The sequence below is a fragment of the Dreissena polymorpha genome, chromosome 11, assembly GCF_020536995.1.
Source record: "Dreissena polymorpha isolate Duluth1 chromosome 11, UMN_Dpol_1.0, whole genome shotgun sequence".
Taxonomy (NCBI): Eukaryota; Metazoa; Mollusca; class Bivalvia; order Myida; family Dreissenidae; genus Dreissena; species Dreissena polymorpha.
Window position 1 is genome coordinate 25024126 of NC_068365.1, and position 21849 is coordinate 25045974.

Consider the following 21849-nt stretch of genomic DNA (forward strand, 5'->3'; position numbering starts at 1 on the left):
ATTTCATGGAATTTTTTTATCTTCGTGGAAGCAAGCAAAACTGGAAGAAAACGAACATGTTTGTTACACAATTTTGGTGAATAGAACAAGAACCAGTAGATGTTTAACATTTTATGCCAGTTAGTAAAATTGTGTAAAAAGACGAGTTGTTTATAGACTAAAGCTAACACTATTGCGGGGATAAATGCTGAATCATGCTTGACGAGTAAATTCAAAATGACAGCATTTTTGTGTATTTTGCAGTGGTGGAACTGGAATTTTAGTGTGAACAAAATCGTATGTGTTCCACTTGAGTGTGTAATATTTGGAATTCTGATTAAATTTGAATCGAGGCATATAGCGATATTTTGTCTTGTTACTCTGCTTTTGCGTGGAATTGTTTTTGGACTATTTCGAGTGGCGTTAACGGGAACGATCACAAACAATTCTAATATTACTACGCAAATTAAAAAAATATTGTAGAATAAATAAAATACTATGTTAGTTTGATTGTGAACTTTAATTTTTCCGACTCGTCTCAGAAAGGCTTACACGACTCGGCAAGCCTCGCCATGTAAACCTTTCTTCAACTCGTCGGATATTGCGCAATAATAACGCTGCTCTCTTTATATCGTTAGGCAACACATGTTCATGTTATAATCCCCTACGAAAGTTTCAAGTTCCCTCGAAATCAATATAGGTCGTCCTTTTATTTCCCGTCACAAAACATAACAAATTTAAAAGCTCGAGGGTGACGCTGCTTTCTATGCATCGAGCGAAAACAGAATGTTCGGTCTTCGGGTGAAATAAGTTCCTACCAACAATTCAAACAGACCTACCAACCAACATTGAACGGTAATATACCACAACTTCTTGGCATGTTAAATAAATATGAATATGGCAGTAAAGCAAGGCTAATGAAAAAGAAAGTACAACGAGAATTAACACAAGCTACATCCAATCCCTTCGATGAACCAACTTTAATAAAATGCATCTGTTTTCGAAAATTCTTTTTTGTTCGTGGCATACTAATGAATATGCAATAAGAAACCTTTCACTTGTACTTATAATTAACACATTAAGTATATTAACAATCGTAACTATTATGGTTTCATTTTTATGTTAATAAAAAGTTGAAATGTGCAAACAAATTTAAACAAACGATTTCATAAACACATATAATTAAAACGGATATTTTTGTATAGGATTTTACTTACCGAAAGAATCCAGCTAGTTTAGTAACGATACATATTTATTTCGGACAAGAAATCGACAAGGAAGAAAAATAAGATACAACCATTTTCTGAAAATATGTTATCGTTTATAAGTCACTTTGGTCAAATTTAAGCGGTTTAGTGCACAACGATGCACAATGCATTAAAGAGGGATTCAAACATCAATTACTAACAACATTATTTTTACATAATAAGTACGCGACTTATTCGCCTTCTGTTCTGAACTTATGCTCTAAGTTGCATAGTCAATCACAGTGAGATATACTTATCAATTGAAAAACGAAACTATATTTTCTAAAAACATGTCTTCCGCTAATAATATTCCTATCACTATGAGTCCCACAGCATGGGGTATGGTGCTGTGATGACAATTCATATTAGTATGAGAAGTCTCAAGTTACACGTAATAAACTCTTTATTAAAGACAGAACACAAAATAAAACGTCGACTTTTCGAAAGTTACCTCTATTCATGCTTAAATGTATTGATTACAAACGTGCGGCAATAATATTTAAACTTTAACTAACCAGGCAGTGTAGATACCCCTATGTCGATATTGGTTTGTAAGCCTTGTGAATAATAGTTGTATCAATATGCAAAAACATTAAGCAATATACATGCTGACAGGTTTAACGGGTCTAGCGTTGTTTGTAAGCATTTATGGTAGTTTTATCATTTACTGATATTTGCATTCACAACTGTGTATGGATCTTCAATAATGAAGGCATCCGCATTCAAAATAATTGTGTTTTCCTTAAACGAAGTCAGCCTAGTGAGAAATGATATCAAACATTAGTTCTGCAGAAATTGTAAATATTTCATGTAAATTAAATCGAATAAACATGGGGAACGTTTGACATAGTTCATGTATGCCTTGATATGTCTTTAATATTGTTAAGTTAAAGTGTTGGAAGTCCGGTTAAAAAAACAGCTACGCACTAGCCGGTTAGATGTTCTGCGGTAACACAATTGTTAATCGAGAAATAAGTTTTCATGCGACGAACCAGTGCAACCTTAACATTTGACCTATATACTTTTTAGTTGATAGGATTCTCCTTTGCTCGTGAGCTTCCAAAATACTAATTCGTTTAGATCGCATCTCACGTGTGAAGACCAGTTGATCTTGACATGTTATCCTCATAGTAAATCGGCGTCTTCCGTTTCTCTTGAGTAAATCCCATTCATTTCAACATACACATTTATTTTTTTAATAATCCCAATGTAACATGTACCTCAAAATCAATAAGTCTAGAAGGATCAAAGGTCCAGCGGGCATGATTGTAAGGCTTTTTTCTAATATGCCATTTAAGTTCTACATTGTATTGGGTAAAATAAAATTGTAATTCCCCAGAAAACCATTTCTTCCACGGGGTCTAAATCCAAGTTGGCCAGCAAGATGGCCAACCAAAGACCTAAAAAATACCTTTTTGTTTGCAAACGACACACACAATACATATTTTTGGTATGATTGTGGTAAGCTTTTTAATTTAAGCAATTAAGAAGATATTATTCTTATTAGACAAATATTTTTTTGGTGAAATATTATATATGTAAAGAAAAAAATGACTATATCTATAAAAAAAATAGGTACAAAAGAAACAAGTTCTTTTGGCTTATGACATGTTTCAATTTGTACCTGAACGGCGGTATAGATACAATTATCATCCTAATTACATGTATACACACATATTGGGCTAAGGAATATAATAATACACTATTTCATGTGAATAAGATCAATAATTAAGACATACAAGACCACATAAGTGGGTGGGGCAAAGACAAATATAAGAAAAAATGCCTTATATGCATGTTGATATATTTTGAGATATTCTAGCCTTGTTATTTTTATGTACTTGAACGGTTACATACCCTTACTTCTTCGAACGGAAAATAATTATAAATAATGCATGTAAATCAAGGCTCGTGAAATCGGAAGAAAAATTAAAGTTTCATAACCTTTATATAATTGCATCAATCTTCGAGGACAATATCAATGGCTATGCAAATTGAAGGAGAGACCTTTTATTAATGCTCAAACCTATTAAGACAATTGAATACCTTACGTTTTCATTTTCATATATAAAAAGTAATTAAAAATATTAATGCCAGAAATATGTCGGCGAAACATATCGGTTTCATAGATAGAAATTTAAAACATGCGTATTCAGCAAAAACATAGTTGTGTACTTTCAAAAAGGATCCAGCTAGTTTATGCCAACGATAATTATTTATATCAGACAATGTAATCGACTATAAAGATACATACGAGATAACCGTTTTGTGTTAAATATGTCACGAATAAGAAGTTTTAATAATATAATTTTGTATTTAAGTTAATCCTTTATTCCATTTTAAACTTATCGGTATTATAATCAAATACTTATTCATATATAACATTATACAAACTAGAAACTGGCGCATAAAATCCCGTGTTATACCATTCCTTGTACGTAACTGGCTGAACTGTCAAACTTGTTCGTTTGCTTGTAAGCTTGTCGCCAATGTAACAAGATATGTTTGTGAAACACTATGTCCCCATATATCTGACATTTGACCTTGAAGGATGGCCTTGACCTTCACCACTCAAATTGTGCAGCTCCATGAGATACACATGCATGCTAAATATGAAAAATATATCGCAAAAGTGTACATTAAATAAGCGATTTTTACCCACATATTTGGCCTTTGACCTTGAAGGATGACCTTGACCATGCATACACATGCATGCCAAATATGAAGTTGCTATCTTCAATATTGCAAAAGTTATGGCAAATGTTAAAGTTTGACGCAAACAAACAAACACACAAACAAACAAAGCAACAAACCAACAGACAGGGAAAAAACAATATGTCCCCCACTATAGTGGTGGGGGACATACAAAGTATTTCAGGCGTATACCCTTCTCCAATGTCATTTTGGCCTACATATGAGTTCAAGTGCACAACAATGTCAACTGCTTTTTCGATCAATTTAAAAATCACGTATTCACGACATTGGTTTTACAATACGTTACACGGCTAATTTACCTTCTATTCTACTGATATGCTCTGAGTTGTTTAGTCCATCAAAGACTGTTATACATTATGATAACAATTGAAAAACGAAACTACATTTCTTGAAAAGGACCATTGCTAAATATATCCCTATATCACTGTTTGTCACAGCACGTGGGATGATGTGCTGATAACATACGTATATTATTGATCGCATTCGTCCAGCAATAGCCTTTAAACTACAACTTTCTTCACATTGTAGATATACCTAGTTATTGGTGTATATGCAAATTTATCAATACGTAAATACATTAAGCTAAATACAGGCTGAACATTTTAAAGCGCCTAACTCAATTGACAAGTACACACCGAACAAGTTCATTATCGATTTAACGATAAACCAGAAGACCCAACCAACATTATGCTCGGTCTGTGGCAAAGTTGTGAGGCCTCAAAGCCATTTGTTTACACTGGCAAAGACAACAATACGGGTAAATAGGTCGGATCAACATGTTTCGTTTACTTTTTTTAAAACTCCCAACTTAATGGTAATATGCAATAGAGTAAAGACACCTTCAAAACCTTTTTTCAGCTTTGCTTCTTTAAAGTGCACATGACCGAATGTTTCAAAAATGAGTGCTACTGAAACATTATAAAAAAACTCACCTGGAATACGAAATACGAAAACAAACGTTTAAGGGTCACAAGAGACAAACAACCTTTTGACGCCTTTAAGTAACTAATTGGGTCGTTATTTAAAAAAAAGGTAAATGTGTTTTTCATGTTTATGCTATATCTCTTATATACTTAAAGGTTCAACGAAAAAAACGTAAAAGAATTCTCTTTCAAGGGGTGCAAAGTAAACTTTCGTAAAGTGTACTTCACTTAAAATCATTCCGTTATATAAGATATTCTTCTTTAAGTTGTGATTCTACATGTATTTGAAAACGATGTGTTCGTATGAAATGAATACATTATATTGCATTATAATAAGTTGCGTTTAGTATTATTATCATATTGAAGTATAGGACTGATGGTAAGGATAATGCATTTTTTTAATACTTTAATTTGCTAGTGTAAGTCTACCTGACGGTCTAGGTCAGATTTCATGCGCCATTGCAAAAGTATTTATTTTACCTGCGAGTTGATTAGAATTCTCAAATATCTTAACTATTTTACCTACAAAGTGAAACAAAATCAGTGTAACCCTTTGAACTAAATATTAAAATAAATACTAGCTATACCTGAACATAAAATCATCACATGCATGTGACCGAAATGACAAGTAGATTTTCCAGAAATCAGACCTTAATCGACAATGCTGAAAAATGCTGAAGAAGCTTTTTGAAAATGCTGAAGAAGCTTTTAGAAAATGTTTCGTAATATTATGTTATTACAATGAAAATAATAAATTAGATATGAAAAATCAATATAGGACATTGCAATTACCATCACATCGCATGACTATATATACGATAGATAAAGTATAACGACATTACAACCTTTTTTTTCCGGAAATCATACAATGCCCCTCCCACTGTAATACAAAACTGAATCAACCATGTACAGTAGTGTAGTGTTAAAATCAACAAAAACTCGTTTACAAAGCATGACCATCGTCAAATAAATTTACACAATACCAGTACTTACGATTTATTTCCGAACAATAAAGTTGCTGATCAGTTTAACCTGTTCTACCTTCTCGACCCAAATCATATGGAAAACGAAAGTAAAACTACATAATTCAATACATGGAAATGACCAATCTCCACGCAGAGTCGTCGTTCCTTGCTCTCACATACAACTCTGCGAAATGCTCAGCTTGCCATTTTGTCTATAAAACAGGTAAAACCGAACAAACGCATTCAATGTATATTTGATTGAATATTTAAGATCGCATGCATTAAATTAAGAAATATGACTTTTAAATGTATGATAAATCGTGCAAAAACTTGCGAGTTTTAATGCAACTCTTTGGAACTAATTTATTGCCCATTTACGCAGATGGAATCATTCCCCGCACTTCACAAATGTAAACAATTGAACATATTTTTTTTGAGTGACGTTAGGAATTGCTTCGACGTGTGTATGTATGTTGGTTTCTTAACATAAAAAAAAAAACATATCAATTTTATAATAATGAATTAAGACTGATATAAGATATCATGGTATAAGATGGTTTTCTTTAATGCAGTGAATGCAATGTAACCGTCGTGCAAAAGATTGTTTAGTATTATGTAACCTCAATGATGAACGCTTGGAATGATCATGACATAAATGAGACGCTTTCCTAACAATAGTCCGTTCTGAGCCCAACACAGAGGTGAATCTATCTCCACGCAGAGTTGTCGTTCCTTGCTCTCACATACAACTCTGCGAAATGCTCGGTTTGCCACTTTGCCTATAAAATAGGTCAACCGAACAAACGCATTAAATGTATATTTGATTGGATATTTAAGATCGCATGCAATAAATTAAGAAATAAGACTTTTAAATGTACGATAAATCGTGCAAAAACTTGCGAGTTTTAATGCAACTCTTTGGAACTATTTTATTGCCCATTTACGCAGATGGAATCATTCCACGCACTTCACAAATGTAAACAATTGAACATAATTTTTATTGAGTGACGTTAGGAATTGTTTCGACGTGTGTATGTATGTTGTTTTCGAAACATCAAAAAAACATATCAATTTTATAATAATGAATTAAGACTGATATAATATATCATGGTATGAGATGGTTTTCTTTAATGCAGTGAATGCAATGTAACCGTCGTGCAAGAGATTCTTTAGTATACTGTAACCTCAATGATGAACGCCTGGAATGATCATGACATGAATGAGACGCTTTCATAACAATAGTCCGTTTTGAGCCCAACACAGAGGTGAATGTAATGTCACCGTCGTGCAAGAGATTGAGAGGTGAATGTAATGTAACCGTCGTGCAAGAGATTGGGAAATGACATTTTGTACACACCGGTCTTACTGACCTGTGTTCTCACGCGAAAAGAATTGTGGGTAGCACTTCTTTTACGAGTGAAAAGTGAAAGCGAAAGTAGGTCAGGTAATCGTGCTTCTGATAATCGCTATCAGTCTTAATAGAGAAGCACAATCGCATTTAAACATGATTAAATAACATTTCTTTTAACAACATTACGTTTTAAACACACAATAACAACGATTTTTCTTTCATTATTAAGATTGTCATTCCTATGCAGAACTACTTTGGCGGAAGCATAATTCCACAAACCAGGGGAATGCGATGCGTCTAAGCATAGAGGTGACAATAACGTAGTGACGTCACCATCTATGTATAGAATGTGGAAATGAAATAAACACACATTCTACGGTGTCCTTTCGGAGCCTTTTCAACTCGTTAATACACATATAGGTAAGAATGCAGCGTACTCACAGTTTTTCTTTTATAGTTTTATTGTAACTTTAGATTTTTACAGACATGTACATGTGTTTATATGATGTAGTTTATCCCTCTTTTACAGCGAATTCGGTTGATTAAAGCCCCGTTGATTAAATCTCTGCTATAAACCACGGCACGAAATGACGTCATTTTTTCGACTAAATGACGTCATAAATCTCGAGAAATTATCCAGTTAAACTTATTTTGTTTAAATAAAAAGGTTTACTGAATCAAAAAGTGGGATACATAGAATAATAGATTTGTGTTGATTATAGATCAGGTTTATCATGCTCGTGCTTTTTGTTTTCTAAGCCTCGCATGATATAAACCTGATCTATAATCAACACTAACCTATTATTCTCTATATTCGTGCGATGTGCTGAATACCATTCTGTTATTTCGATTTCATTTCAAAATACAAGTTTCTGTTTACAAATAGTGTACATTTTTCGAAATAGATTTATTAACAAAAAGACCCTTGCTATAGTGCTATTGGCAAAGCTGAATCTTGGCCAGCAGACTTCTGCTATTTTAACAGAGGCATTCTTTTTAAATGGACTTCATATCTTATTCGTAATTTTTACATATTGCTGCCGATTTGATTATGTCAATTAATGCTATCAATTGAAACAAAGCAGCGTCCTTAACGAATGACCTATAACAACCTCAAGTATGAGAAAATAATGAAAAAAATGTGCATCTAACGGAATTCAAACCGTGCTCATCGGCACTACCCATACTGCCAATCCGACTGTTTATGTATTCTGTCTATGTATGTCTTTTTTTTCCTCCGTGAATCTATGCTGCATATTGTAATGAAAAACTTGTGGTCAGCGAATTAGATGTTTTGAAATGTGACCTAACCGTCAATACGTTTTTTTTTATTTATGCTATTACAGATTATTTCTGATATCACTTGTATGAGTAGTGAGTACTGCTATATAATCGTTAAAGACCTTTTCGACATTTAAAAATCAATTTAGTTTAAAATGACAGCATTTTTATAAAATTAAATTACCTTTATTTTAGTTTTTGAAATGAATAAGAAAATTTCGACATCCACTTGGTGCAATACGTTTTAACGGCATTGAGTGAGATATCATAATATAAAGGTTGTTAAGAAAAGAAAATGGAAACATATTAAGTTGTGGGATAAAAATCTTAGCAATATTCATGACTATGGGGGAAAAACATATAACTCTGATATTTTTCACTAGCTGTCATCGAATCCTTATAATGTAAGAAATATTGCTCCGCCTTCTGGCGGCAACGTTTTTGGACGAACGGAACCATTTTTGAACTCTTCCAAGAGATCATAGGAACAGGTGTCTAAAGACAAATGTCTTGATGATTGTGCACGAAAACGCGTTAACAAGCATAATCTTTAGTTTGACCTAGTGACCTACCTTTGGTCACTGTTGTGTCTGCTTGATACACCACAGGGACGACTGGACGACATCACCCATTTATCATGATGAATGTCATGTACAAGTTGCATGAAGATTATGCCAGTGAACAGATAGATAAGGCCATTTTGGATTTTTCGAAGGCCTTCGATAAGGTCTCTCACCAACGTTTGTCATCAAGGTTGGAATTTTATGTCATGACACCAGGCGATGAATTAACTGTTTTTTTAGCAGATCGGATCCATAAAGTTGTTGTACATGACGCCACATCAGAAACACCCATCGTAACATCAGGAGTACCCTCAAGGGACTGTCCTCGGCCCCTTCTTGTGTTTACTGTACATTAATGATACTACTGATAACAAATCCTCTGTAGTACGACTATTCGCAGATGACTGTGTAACCTATCGTGTAATTAAATCTCCAGCCGATCAACAGAAACTTCAGCAAGATCTTGATAAAATTGTAGAATGGAGTAAGTCATGGCAGATGGAATTCAGTGTGAAAAAAATTTGCAATAATGAATATCTCCAACACATCCAACAAAGAACGTTATAAATCTATGATGATACATAAGTGGTGAAACTTGAGTAACTGTATACCACCGTGCATATTTAGGCGTTGAATTGAACAACAACTTGAAATTTGACACTCACATCGAAAAAATAACTGGAAAGGCTTCACAAACTTTGGGATTTATTAAACGAAACCTTAACAAATGCCCAAACTAGTTTAAGAAAGAGCTTATCAATCATTAGTTAGACCACAGTTGGAATATTCCTCACCCATCTGGAATCCTACTCACAAACAAACAACTCAACTGATTCAAATCGAACAAGTACATCGTAATGCTGCCAGATTCGTAGCGAACACGCCTTTCAACCCAAACCAGCCGGATAGTGAAACATCAATCATCAATGAACTCAATTGGCAGACTTTGCAACAACGGAGACAATGCTTTGACTTGGTTATATTCTACTGGTTGCACAGTGTATTATACGTTGGCGAACGCTATTATATTCGTGTTTTAAGAAGCACTCCGCACTCTAAATTTGCAGATCGTTTAGTCCTCTTCAGTAGATGTCCTTGAGACGTTGAAGAGTATCTCGTTGAAGTTGAAATTGAAATACGTTATTTATAAAGCTACTATTTTACATGTGCTTAATAAAAATTATGCTTAGACATCAAGGCCGGTCATACGTAGCAAAACCTTATGAATCTGTCGAGTGGATGGTGGTCTCCCAATGTCAATGTAAACTGTTGTAGTTTTAGTAAAAAATCTCAACCGCGTACGCACTACGCAATATTCATAACAAATCTTTGACTTTGATATTTTCGTATTTGGTATACACGGTAGTTCATATTATTTAATGAACAGCGATCTCTGAAATTCTATAGTCAATTAACGGTGTTTGCATTCAATTGAAATAACGTAAAAATGTTTTCTTTGACAATAATCTACCAATAATTTTGACAAGCTACTATACATGTTATTTCACATTACAACAACACTTCTTTTTTACACCAGTAATGTTGCTTCTTCCATATACATGTACATATAAAAATTGGTCACACTTAATAACTCATAAGGTTGCACGAGACATATGACAAGTATTCTTTCACCTTATTGTATTTAGGCGTGAAAACTACACTAGCATAGAGTTGACAGTAAAATGTGTTATAAATATGTTGAAGATTTCCATCGCGTAATTTTGTCTCTCTGTTATGTTTAGTTCTAAAACAACTTGGTAGATTAAAAACATGTATGCACTATATTCCAACAAGCAAAATAACACTCATGACTAAGTGATAAAGTATCAGTTTATTGTTATGGATACTCATTGATCCAAATCGTTAAACTAATTATGCGGTTGTAACGCTTTTCATCAATTGATCAAAATCTCGTATTACTTTTTTTTTAAATTTGAAAGCCTGTTGTGGGGGGCGTGTTTGCTTTTTGCTTCTAGATGTCCCGGGTTCGACCCCAATTGAGCGAAGCCTTCTTAAATAATTTTCTTGTTATTACAACCAATAAACTATTCCAAACTAAAACAGTTTTGTAAGTAAGTTTCTTTTATTATTAAAAAAATTAAATTCTGTGAACAAGACCCATTAAAAACAATTTGTGCATTTGGATGTTTTCATTCTGCCCAGTTCATTTTATTAAGTTGATCCCGAATTGCAACAACAATTGTGCGTTGATAATTTGTGCAAGGCAAGGGAATGTGCAATCCACTTGTTCTTTATGGTGACTGGAATAGATCATTCAGTATTGACTGACGAATTTTGTCAAAAAGTTAACATTTTATTCGAAGCATACTTATCGAATAACAACAACAATACCACCGCATTTGTTATCAAAACACTATGATTGCAAAAAATGAAATGAAAATATGTATAATTACAACAAAACTTAATGTAAGAATCTCACATAATAAATAAACAAGAAATATTTTTTAAAAGATATACGGCGTTGATGTTGAAATGTTTGCGACCAGTGAAAGAAGATGGAATGAAGCAACCATGTATTTTAATGAAGGTAGTGTGTGATAATAAGACAATTTTACTGAATTTACAAATTTGAATAAGAAGTGAAGGACAAGAAGAGGTGAAAGTGTATGTTTTATTGTCAATAAGTAATGTAATGACTAGGTTTTCATAATTGAACGAGTAATACATTAGTTTCAATAAGAACGAAAACATACTCGCCACTGAAATACTATGAACATAATGAAATGAAATAAAATATAATGTGTTATAATGTGTAAAGATGTTAGTAGAATGTTAACATAAAAGACTCAATATTGCAAGCATCATAGTGATATGATTTTTTGCAGAAAGACAGAACTTTAAATAAAAAATGAACAAAACAAAGTACAAAGAAACATATTTACACTAATAAACGCTAACATGGATTAGAATAAATCAAAGACAGATTTATTTCCAACACCTATATATTTCCTTTGTATCGGGGGCTACCGCCCCCAAATCCCCGCTTTGTCGATAGTGGTAAACAACTGCGTACCGGTAAAGTGCAATCTAGCTAGCCTGTTTCGTAGTGTTTAGTGTGACCGTTACGGCATGTAAACAATAGCTTCTTTTAATTGTAGAGACATGTGATTAATGCTATACTGCTTCGTAAACTAAGGAAAAACATTTCGATGTAATGTTTAGAGGATGTTTTGTATCATAACAGTTTTTAATTTATTGTAATTTACATGCAATTTACAATTTATTGATATTTCAGTTCAAATGATATGCATCCAATGTTTACGGTGATTTTTTTTTGTATATAAGCCAATGCACAATTCGGATTTATTCATTTGGGACCTATCATGAATGAAGGTCATCTAAGGTCAAACGTGACGTTAAACAGCTACGCCGAAAAAGCCCACGTAAACAGAATATGTTAACTGTCATTGAAAAACTCGACAATTCTATTTTTTAACCAGGGTGCCCAAGGAAAGTCCCAATACACCATATACAAAAAATCTGATCCATACGGATTACACCAGGGATAGTTATAAAGCACCATGTTCGTAGTAAACTTAATTATTTAGACCTGAAACCTGTGTCAATCAAGAAAACGTAACCATTTAACATTTTGTTGAGTGTGAGAAATAGCATGATATCTCTAAGGTATTTTAACAATGAGGTGATACAACAACACATTCATGAGCATCTTTCTGTAAAAACGAATACATGAAAATTCAATGAAAACATTTATAATATTGGTATATATACATAACCCAAGATCGCAATCAGAGAATATCATATGTCATTGAATGACAAAAAAACGAATTTCATTATGTATGTGGTGTGAAAGCGGTCCTCTTTTATCTCATTTTTTTCTAAGAATTACATATTTTGTCCTATTGCAATCAAATAACGTTGAATTACAGTAAACATATGATATGTGTTTACTAGAAGCTTACACATTTTAACAGTTTTCAAAGGATTTTCGCAGGAATCCGTCGGCGAAGTCCAATCGTGAAGAGGTATTGGAATGTCCAAAAATTTCATCCCGATTTCAACGTTGCACGCAAAGCTCACAATTTTTATTTCTAAGTTTTCCAGCAACGGTTTTAATTCGGCAAAAGGGTCAGGAGATAGCGCTAAATCACTCAGAATGTTTCGAAAACAACCGGATGACTCTCGCGATGTTTTGTGTGCCAAATAAAGAGCGTCTGAAATAACAAAATAAAATGATCGAAAAATATTAAGAAAAAAGGATGTATGCAGACGATCGTATTGTAATATTAAAAGACGCGGCAAATGAAATCAAAACAGAAATTATGAAATATTTTTACTGGAGTTGTTCCAGCATGATTTGGTTGCTGTGATTCCATTTCAAACGTATCGTTTGATCTAGCAGTTGCGCACCAGAAAAACGCACTGTGTATCTGCAACGAACGCAATATACCAGTATTTCGTTTCGGGGAGGGGGGGGGGGGCAAAATGATGATTTGCATATTTTTATACTACCATGATTTCAATTTAATACTTAAAGCAAGTAACCATGTCAAATACAAGTTTATCATGGTCTGTACTTACCAGTTCTATGGCACCATTGATCTCATGAATGATTCCGTCCGCAGTACGAACAAGATCCGGTAACAAAGGTACGCATGTCCGTTGTTAAAACTGGTCTATCCTCAAATCTGACGTTGCATGCTAAGGACCTCGAATTGTCAAGAAGAAAACCGGATAAAAACTGTGCTTGTAGCAAGAGCACATATGTCAGGAAATAGACTCTAGTTACTGAAACGAAAAAAGTACCACATACTGATCAGAATTTCGTTAAGGTAATATACTTAATGTAATTATAGACCATTACGTGTACTAGATCTTGTTAAGCCAGAAATATTGTTGATATATTTAGACGCAAGTGATTGTAAACAAACCGGACTTTATATGACGTGTTTAACATTTAATAATTATGCAATGTCTTTATTCATTTCATTGTACTGCCTTTTGTAATTAAATGCATTAAACTCTGATACAATTTTATTGTAGTGATCATATAAACTTACGACCACGTCGTACCCGGCATACTACTTGGACAACATCTGTGACATATAAGTGTCCATCAAGTTTTCAAATTTAATAATAGTTAATTCAAATGAGCATTAACTATTGAACATATATATCTTCTAAAAACCATCATGGTTTTATTAAACTGAAGTTTTATTATTTTTATTACATTTCTTAAAGACAACATGTGTATGCACAAAATGCAAACTGCTCAACAATTTCTTTTGTTTTTCTAAGACAACTTATGTTTAAACCTTCTTTCTGGAACAGCATGTTTGATTGTCGGCGTAATGATCCTTATTACATTTTAAAATAACTTCGAATATATGTACAAAAATGTAAGGGAATTCCAACCTCAACGCTACATTTTAATGATACCTGGTAGTTTTGTTATTATAAATTTTTGTGTTTGTTTATGATTCCATATGATTTGGAATTTTCTGTTCTTTCAATAAAGCAATCCAGATTAATCCGATACCATTATAACATGGTCTTATTAAATGATCTCAAATACTTTTAAAATAGTTTTACGAACGTTACTAACGCAACCCATAGGTCTATTGGCCTAAGATCTACTGGTATCAGCTGATAAACTGAACAATTTCTTTCGTTCTTTATGGATAACTCAATTTTGAGAATTCCCGTTTCGATTAATGTCAATTATAATTATTAATATTATCACATCAAAGGGCAAACTTCTTATTAATTTTCAAACATCTGTTCATTGACATGGTGTTGATCAAATTGGTGTTCGTTTGGCTGCAGTTTGAGTAAGCTTTATAAAACAATAAAAAAATCATTCGTTTTATGTTTTAAGTACAATGATTAAAAAGTTAAGCGCAATTAACAGACGGAAATAACAAATATCAAAAAAGCGAAACAAGAGATGTTCACTGGGGGCTGACGAGGTCAAAGCGTAGTCCGTTTCGCTACGACGTCGGGTATATGTTTCACTACGAAAGCATTATTTTAATACAGTACCTATTTTCAATAACAAACTAATAACAAATGCGCGTAGTTGCAACCTTTAAATTTATTTTGAGCTAAAATCGAAATATTTTTATTTGAAGCAATGCATAAGGTGGTTATTCTGTTAAAATAGCCAATTACGGTAACTTAAATTAAACAAAATTACATGTTACTTTGATTCGGTGTACATTACACATTTTAAAGTACAAAACAGGTTACGAACATGTATTTTAATTATTCAAATGCTTTGTTTCGAAGGAAATTACAAGTCGCTTTATGTATAGGTTTCGCACAGAGTATGTATTGGTTGCGCAACGAAGTACAAATATAATGTATAGGTTGCTCAACGAAGTTTCTGTATCCATTTCAGGACATATCACATGCAGGTTGCAGTTAACCTGGGACAACTGGGGCTCCACCGGTAAAGTATTCAAATGTTTAATACCTCCGGGATGAACCAGGAGTAACCGGGAAGGACCGGCAATGACCGGCTTGGCACTGGAAACAACCGGGACTGCACCGGGAACAACCGGGACGGCACCGTCAGAGCACCGGTTTACTTATGTAACGTAGCTATAAAGGGACTCTGTCGGCATTCACCGGGGCTCCACCGCGGCGTTGCTGTAGCTCTGCCGGGGTGTGTTTTGGCCCCGGTGGAGCTAAGGTGCCGTCCCGGTTGTTCCCGGTACAGTCCCGGTTGTTCCCGGTGCCACCCCGGTCGTTGCCGGTCCTTCCCGGTGACTCCCGGAGGTATTAAACATTTTAATACTTTCCCGGTGGAGCCCCGGTTGTGCTCGGTCGTCAACGGTTCATCCCGGTGGAGCACCGGTTCATCCCGGTAGGGCCCCGGTTCATCCCGGTAGATGCCTGATCACGCACTAAAGCTCCGCCGGCATCATAGTTAGACTGGGCCTTAACCGCATTGTAACACGAGGTAAATTTACCGGCCGTCATGTACGCAGTAAACAATAACCTGTGACAGAAACCCACTGCCACACCTTTACAACAATATATTGATTATCGGTATGCAATTGCGGATTGTGCCATTTGGGCCCTACTTTCCACACCTTACGGCTGTTACAGGTGTTGATTTTACAGGTAAAATCATGTATAAGAACATGAAATTCATCTCAAAATTAATTGACGATAACCGATTTTCAAGAAAATCGCTTTTATATATACAATGTAAAAATCAAAATCCGTATGAGATAAATAATGATCGAAGTTGGGACATAGGATTTACTTTGACATAAGCAGAGTTTCGAGATACGCGAGTTGGGGATAACGAGAATCGAATGTTATTTGATAAAGAGTACCGTATGCTATAAGGGGTTGTCACAAGGTGAAGATGCGTCATTTTTATTGAGACCGACGACATTAGGTTCTCGACTCTCAACTGTCATCTAATATATGGATTTTCGATTTTAATCGTTTCCTTTGGCCTAGTCGTGAATTTAATTATATCATAATAATGTGCATTGCCATGTCGACTGTGCGCTTCGGATCATGTTGTGCCGTTGTTACTACCTCTTCCTCAAAGGAAACATCCAGCCACTCCATGACTCTGTATTAAATTGTTTTTTCTTTATTTTGCCTTTGAGAGATAACCAATACGTTTTCTGTGAGGAACGCATACACGCTAAAGCGTTGTCATAGCGAGGCATATACGTATACTGTGAGAGACATGATCATGCTTAATAATAATATTTAGCCTTTATTTCTGATAACTGGGTCACCCTACACATTTCTAAACACACCAGTGGCTTAACGATACATAGATCAATATGGAAATTGTAAAAATGTGTCAATTAAGGTTCATGGGGGGGGGGGGGGATAAAATTCATTAAAACTTCGCTTTGGTTTTTCTTCATTGAATGTGGTACAATATGGTCAAACTATATATCATTTTAAAGCTAAAGACGGATAGAATAACAAAAACACATTTTTGACATTCAATATTTGTGTGCCTTATTCATATTTTGGTTTAAAACCAATACATTTTTACACTAATTTACAAAATCTCAATCTAAAGTTAGGAAGGATATGCACTACCTTAAGTTGAATAAATACAAAGCTATATACATATACAAGGTCAAGTTAGCAACATTTCACAGAAAATGATTGTCATAAAACAACAAATGAGTTTTTATTCAACTGCCTGTTTTGGATAAATATCCTAAACAAAGTTCTAAAAATAACTAAAACGTTACTGCTTTTTAAAATCCAGGTATGGTGGATAATAAGAGTCACAATTCTATTTCAAAGGCTTAACCATTTTGTTATTTACCTTTAAACCAAATTTGTAAATTTTAAACCATTTCAAATTGAAATAGATTGCAGACGACATATAAAATTGTAAAGGAATATAAAGAAATTGGCAAAACGATTGATTTTATATTTCGATTCCTTCTACCCATTTTGAAAGCGTGGCCATCGCTGTGATCCGTAGAAAAACGGGCAAAACAAATCGGTCGAAACCACATGCAGTGGTGAGAAAACCGAGTATGTGTATACACATACCTGAGATAACACATACTTATTTTGACAGTTGGGTGGCAACAAGTAAAACAACTATTAACATTAATCAGCAAGAGATCGCACTAAATAACAGAAATGGCCACCTACAGATATCATCACTTACCCTATTTAAAATATTTTCAAGCTGAAAATTGTCCCCCACACGTCTTTTTTAGTTTATTTGTATTGTTTTTATGGAGCCGAAGTGCATCTCACAGAATATCCATCAAACTTCCGTTGTTTTCACTTTCGTTATTAAAAACTCCGTTTAAAAGAATTATTTCTACTTTTAGATTGCTAAAGCGATTGTTTTTTTATATATATTATCAATAAAATAGTATACCGTGATGAATTTAACGGAGTTACGTATCGATCTTTCTGTCAGTCTGTAAGCGTACTATTTTATGCGCGATAATATAGTACATGTGATTCGACAACGATTGTAAACATTGGTGAAATGCTTCTTACATAGTTATTCTTTTGAGTGTTTATGAGGTCTGATCGTGCAGTTTGCAAACATCAACGGAAAGATTACAATCCAATGCATTTGTCATCGTCAACCGTTTGGAATGTGAATTAGGCGATGAGTGAGTTTTTAGCATGTTTCTTTCTATTTTATTAATTTAAAAATGGCTACCCCCATGGTGATGAAATGACATGTGTTCGAGTTTTGATATTTCTAGATATGTAAACTTTTTTTACTATTTAAGCGTAACTTGCCCTCGTCAATGGCGATATTATTCACTAGTTATATAATTTTCCGCCGAAATACGTGGAATAAACATGATTCAAATTTTTGAAAATAATGTATATTTAAGTGTTAAAATCGCTTTGTATTTTGATTGATTTTGTGGATGTTATGATACGTTGATGTACAAAATTGGTTACAGTTTGAAGGAAAAACATCCTTTAAAGCATATATGTATACATTTTCAATGTGGCACTCTTCCTTTAGTCAAAATTGAGTTAAAAGCTAGGGGTCCCACATTTTTCAAAATCAAGCCTCTACATGAACCTTAAACACAGTTGTAAACCTTAATTGCATTTTTTTAAGTGAAACTTGACTTCGGTTTGATAAATAAGCGGTATATTTCTTGTTTAACCGCATAAACCAGACACATCTTGGACTATAATTTGATGTAACAGACCTATGAAATGTCATTGTGCTTAAATTCAGAGTTTTGTTATTAGAAAAGCACAGTCTTACATGTTTTAAACACAATTTTCGACTAATCCGTTCTCGATGTCATGTGTATTTAAACAATGTTTTCGTAGTAAAACATATACCCGATGTCGTAGCGAAACGAACTATGCTTTGACCTCGTCAGCCCCCAGTGATGTTATCTGTGTTTTAAGTGAGCGTTCATATCGGTATGGACACTCAAACAATAATATCCAGCGATGACAATCCATGTCATGAAACAAAAGTACAAAGGAACGCTATTTAGACGGCTTTTCATTGAAAGTCCGCATCTATTGCCCGCGCAAAGTGTTCCCGCCATTCAAGCACTGTTTGGTATTCTATTATGTTCAATATGTGGCACCCATATACCAGTACATGTTTATATTCTTGTACATAGAAGACTCGCATGTCTACTTAAAGGCATCCTACTATTTGTAAATCATTCGCAATTCGAAGCGACGTTTTTAATGTTTAATATTAATGGTTTTTTCATTAATAATAAAATTAAGCAAGAAATGACAGCTTCGTTTTTAGTCCACCATCGTGTGCCATTTGAATTGCTCGTTTTGACATTAAAATATATGGTTGTAGTTTGGATGAAAACGTTAATCGTGCATCGTAATGTTTAAATTATGTGGCAAATGCTTATATGGGCAGAAGGAAAAGTGTAAGAGCTCAAGTTGTAATAAGACTCCGCGAGTTGTATGTGTCGCCTGATGGTAGAATACCTGTGTTACTTGTTTACTATTATATCGGGGATGTGACATTACCCTTTTTACCCTTGTTTGTCTTATTTCGTATCATATTGAATAAACAATTTTTTTTAATGAATGACCAAAATAATTGTGCATGAATCTTGTAAATCTAATAGAAAAAACAGACAAAAACACACAGACAGACCAAACACAATATGACCGCCAATATGCTTCAAAATGGGTAAATAAGAAATTGTTACCTTTTAAAAAAGTCTAAGTCCTAAATGAGGTCAAGGTCATCATGAGGTTGAGTGATGTGGGTGTGTTAGGGTTAATCAGAGACAACATCTATGCAAGTATCAGAGCTTAGTAATAAGCGGTATTGATGATAGACGAAATGATCAAAATGGGTTAAACAAGACACTGGTCCATTTAAATACGTGTAAGTCCAAAGGAGGGTCAATGTCAAAACAAGGGACAAAATTGTCACAAAACCAGGTTTTCAATGTGAAAAAAAGTCAGATAAAGGAAGACAACTTAAACTGAACTTTTAATCAGTTAAGTTTTAGTTGTCTCCCTTTATCTGATAATTGTTTATAATTATTCCCCATTCCCCATTCGTATCAAAATAAATATATTTTTAGTCGTGGTGACCTTGACCTTGGAATTATTGACGTAATTCTTTCGTGCCACACACCGTCCCATGATGGTGAACAAATGCGCCAAATGATTTTAAATCTCACAATGAATGACATAGATATAGCCCGAACAAGCTCATTTATGGCCATTTTCGACCTTTGAACTCAATGTGTGAACTTGACCTTGGAGATATCGACGTAATTCTTTCGCGCGACACACCGTCTAATGATGGTGAACAAATGTGCCAAATGATTTTAAAATCTCACAATGAACGACAAAGTTATGGCCCGGACAAGCTCATTTATAGCCATTTTTGAACTTTGAACTCAAATTGTGACCTTGACCTTGGAGATATCGACATAATTCTTTCGCGCGACACACCGTCTAATGATGGTGAACAAATGCGCCAAATTATTTTAAAATCTCACAATGAACGACAAAGTAATGGCCCGGACAAGCTTGTTTCGCCCGCCAGCCCGCCAGCCCGCCAGCCCGACAGCCCGCCCGCCCGCCGACATTCGCCAATCTAATTACCAGTTTTTTCCTTCGAAAACCTGGTTAATGAGGTTTGTTGATGCTTGTGTGTGCAGGTGGATGAGAGACAACATCCATGCAAGTATCAAAGCTCTGTAACAAACGGTATTGATGTCAAACGAAAAGGTCAAAATGAGTCAACCAAGATTTTCGTACGGACGGACGGACGGACAGGACAAACGCTATATGCCTCCCGCATCGTAAATGCCGGGGGAATAAAAATCTATCAAAAGAATTTTATGTTTAAAGTAAAGCTCAAGCCATAGTAGTTATGAAACTTTTTTGAGGTCGCGGTCGCAGATTTCGAAATCTAAACGCGGACCCTAAGTTCAAGGTCAAAGTCACAGAGGTCACAACTTGTATGCGCATGAAAAGGGTTTGTCCAGATACACATGCGTACCAAATATTAAAGCAATATCTGAAGGGACACAGACGTTATGAGCTTTTTTTTAAATCGCGGTCGCAGATTTCGAAACCTGAACGCGGACCCCAAGTTCAAATGTGCATGCACCTGTAAAGGTGTTTTCCAGATACACATGCGTACCAAATATGAAAGCAATATCTGAAAGGACACAGTAGGTATGAGCCTTTTTCGAATCTCGGTCGCAAATTTCAAAACCTGAACGCTGACCTCAAGTTCAAGGTCAATGTAACGGGGGTCAAAAAAATTATGCTTATGGAAAGGTATTGCCCAGATACACAGGCATACCAAATATGAAAGCAATATCTGAAGGGACACAGTAGTTATGAGCCTTTTTCGAATCGCGATCGCAGATTTCGAAACCTGAACGCTGACCTCAAGTTCAAGGTCAAGGTCACAGGGATAAAAAATTGTATGCGCAATGTGTTGTCCAGATACGCATGCAAACATCCATACCAAATATGAAAGCAATATCTGAAGGGACACAGAAGTTATGAGCCTTTTTCGAAAAGTGTGACGCCGCGGACGCCGCCGCCGACACCGCCGAAGCAAGTAACACTTCTATGTCCCATGACCATAGTCAGGCGACACAAAAACGAGGCTTCTTAATTCTTGTCAACATGCGTTCATATTCGTGCATTATCTACTCACTTTCAAACGTCATTATTATCTCAGGGACAAGACATTATACAGTTGCGCATCTAGACTTAGAGAATCTTATCGTCATGATGATATATTACAGGGAATGTCGTCATTCTTTTTTCCATCTTGTCTCATTTAATGCAACAATTAAACGTGTACGAACGCGCACAACGTTTGTATCC

The 21849-nt window shown here is 34.7% G+C and overlaps 1 protein-coding gene across 9 annotated transcripts in view; it reads right to left on the bottom strand.

The window, feature by feature from the left end:
* LOC127851335 (E3 ubiquitin-protein ligase RNF213-like) overlaps nucleotides 1-21849 on the bottom strand; it is a 173717-nt gene that overhangs the window by 82846 nt on the left and 69022 nt on the right. Inside the window, exon 1 of one of the 9 annotated variants that reach the window (XM_052385046.1) lies at nucleotides 5858-5943. The exons of 7 other annotated variants lie outside the window; for them this stretch is intronic. The gene's annotated coding sequence lies outside the window, so the exon portion shown is untranslated. Of the gene's footprint in view, nucleotides 1-4240; nucleotides 4408-5857; nucleotides 5944-21849 lie in introns of those variants that run through there. One more of the 9 variants, XM_052385049.1, reaches the window with a different exon arrangement.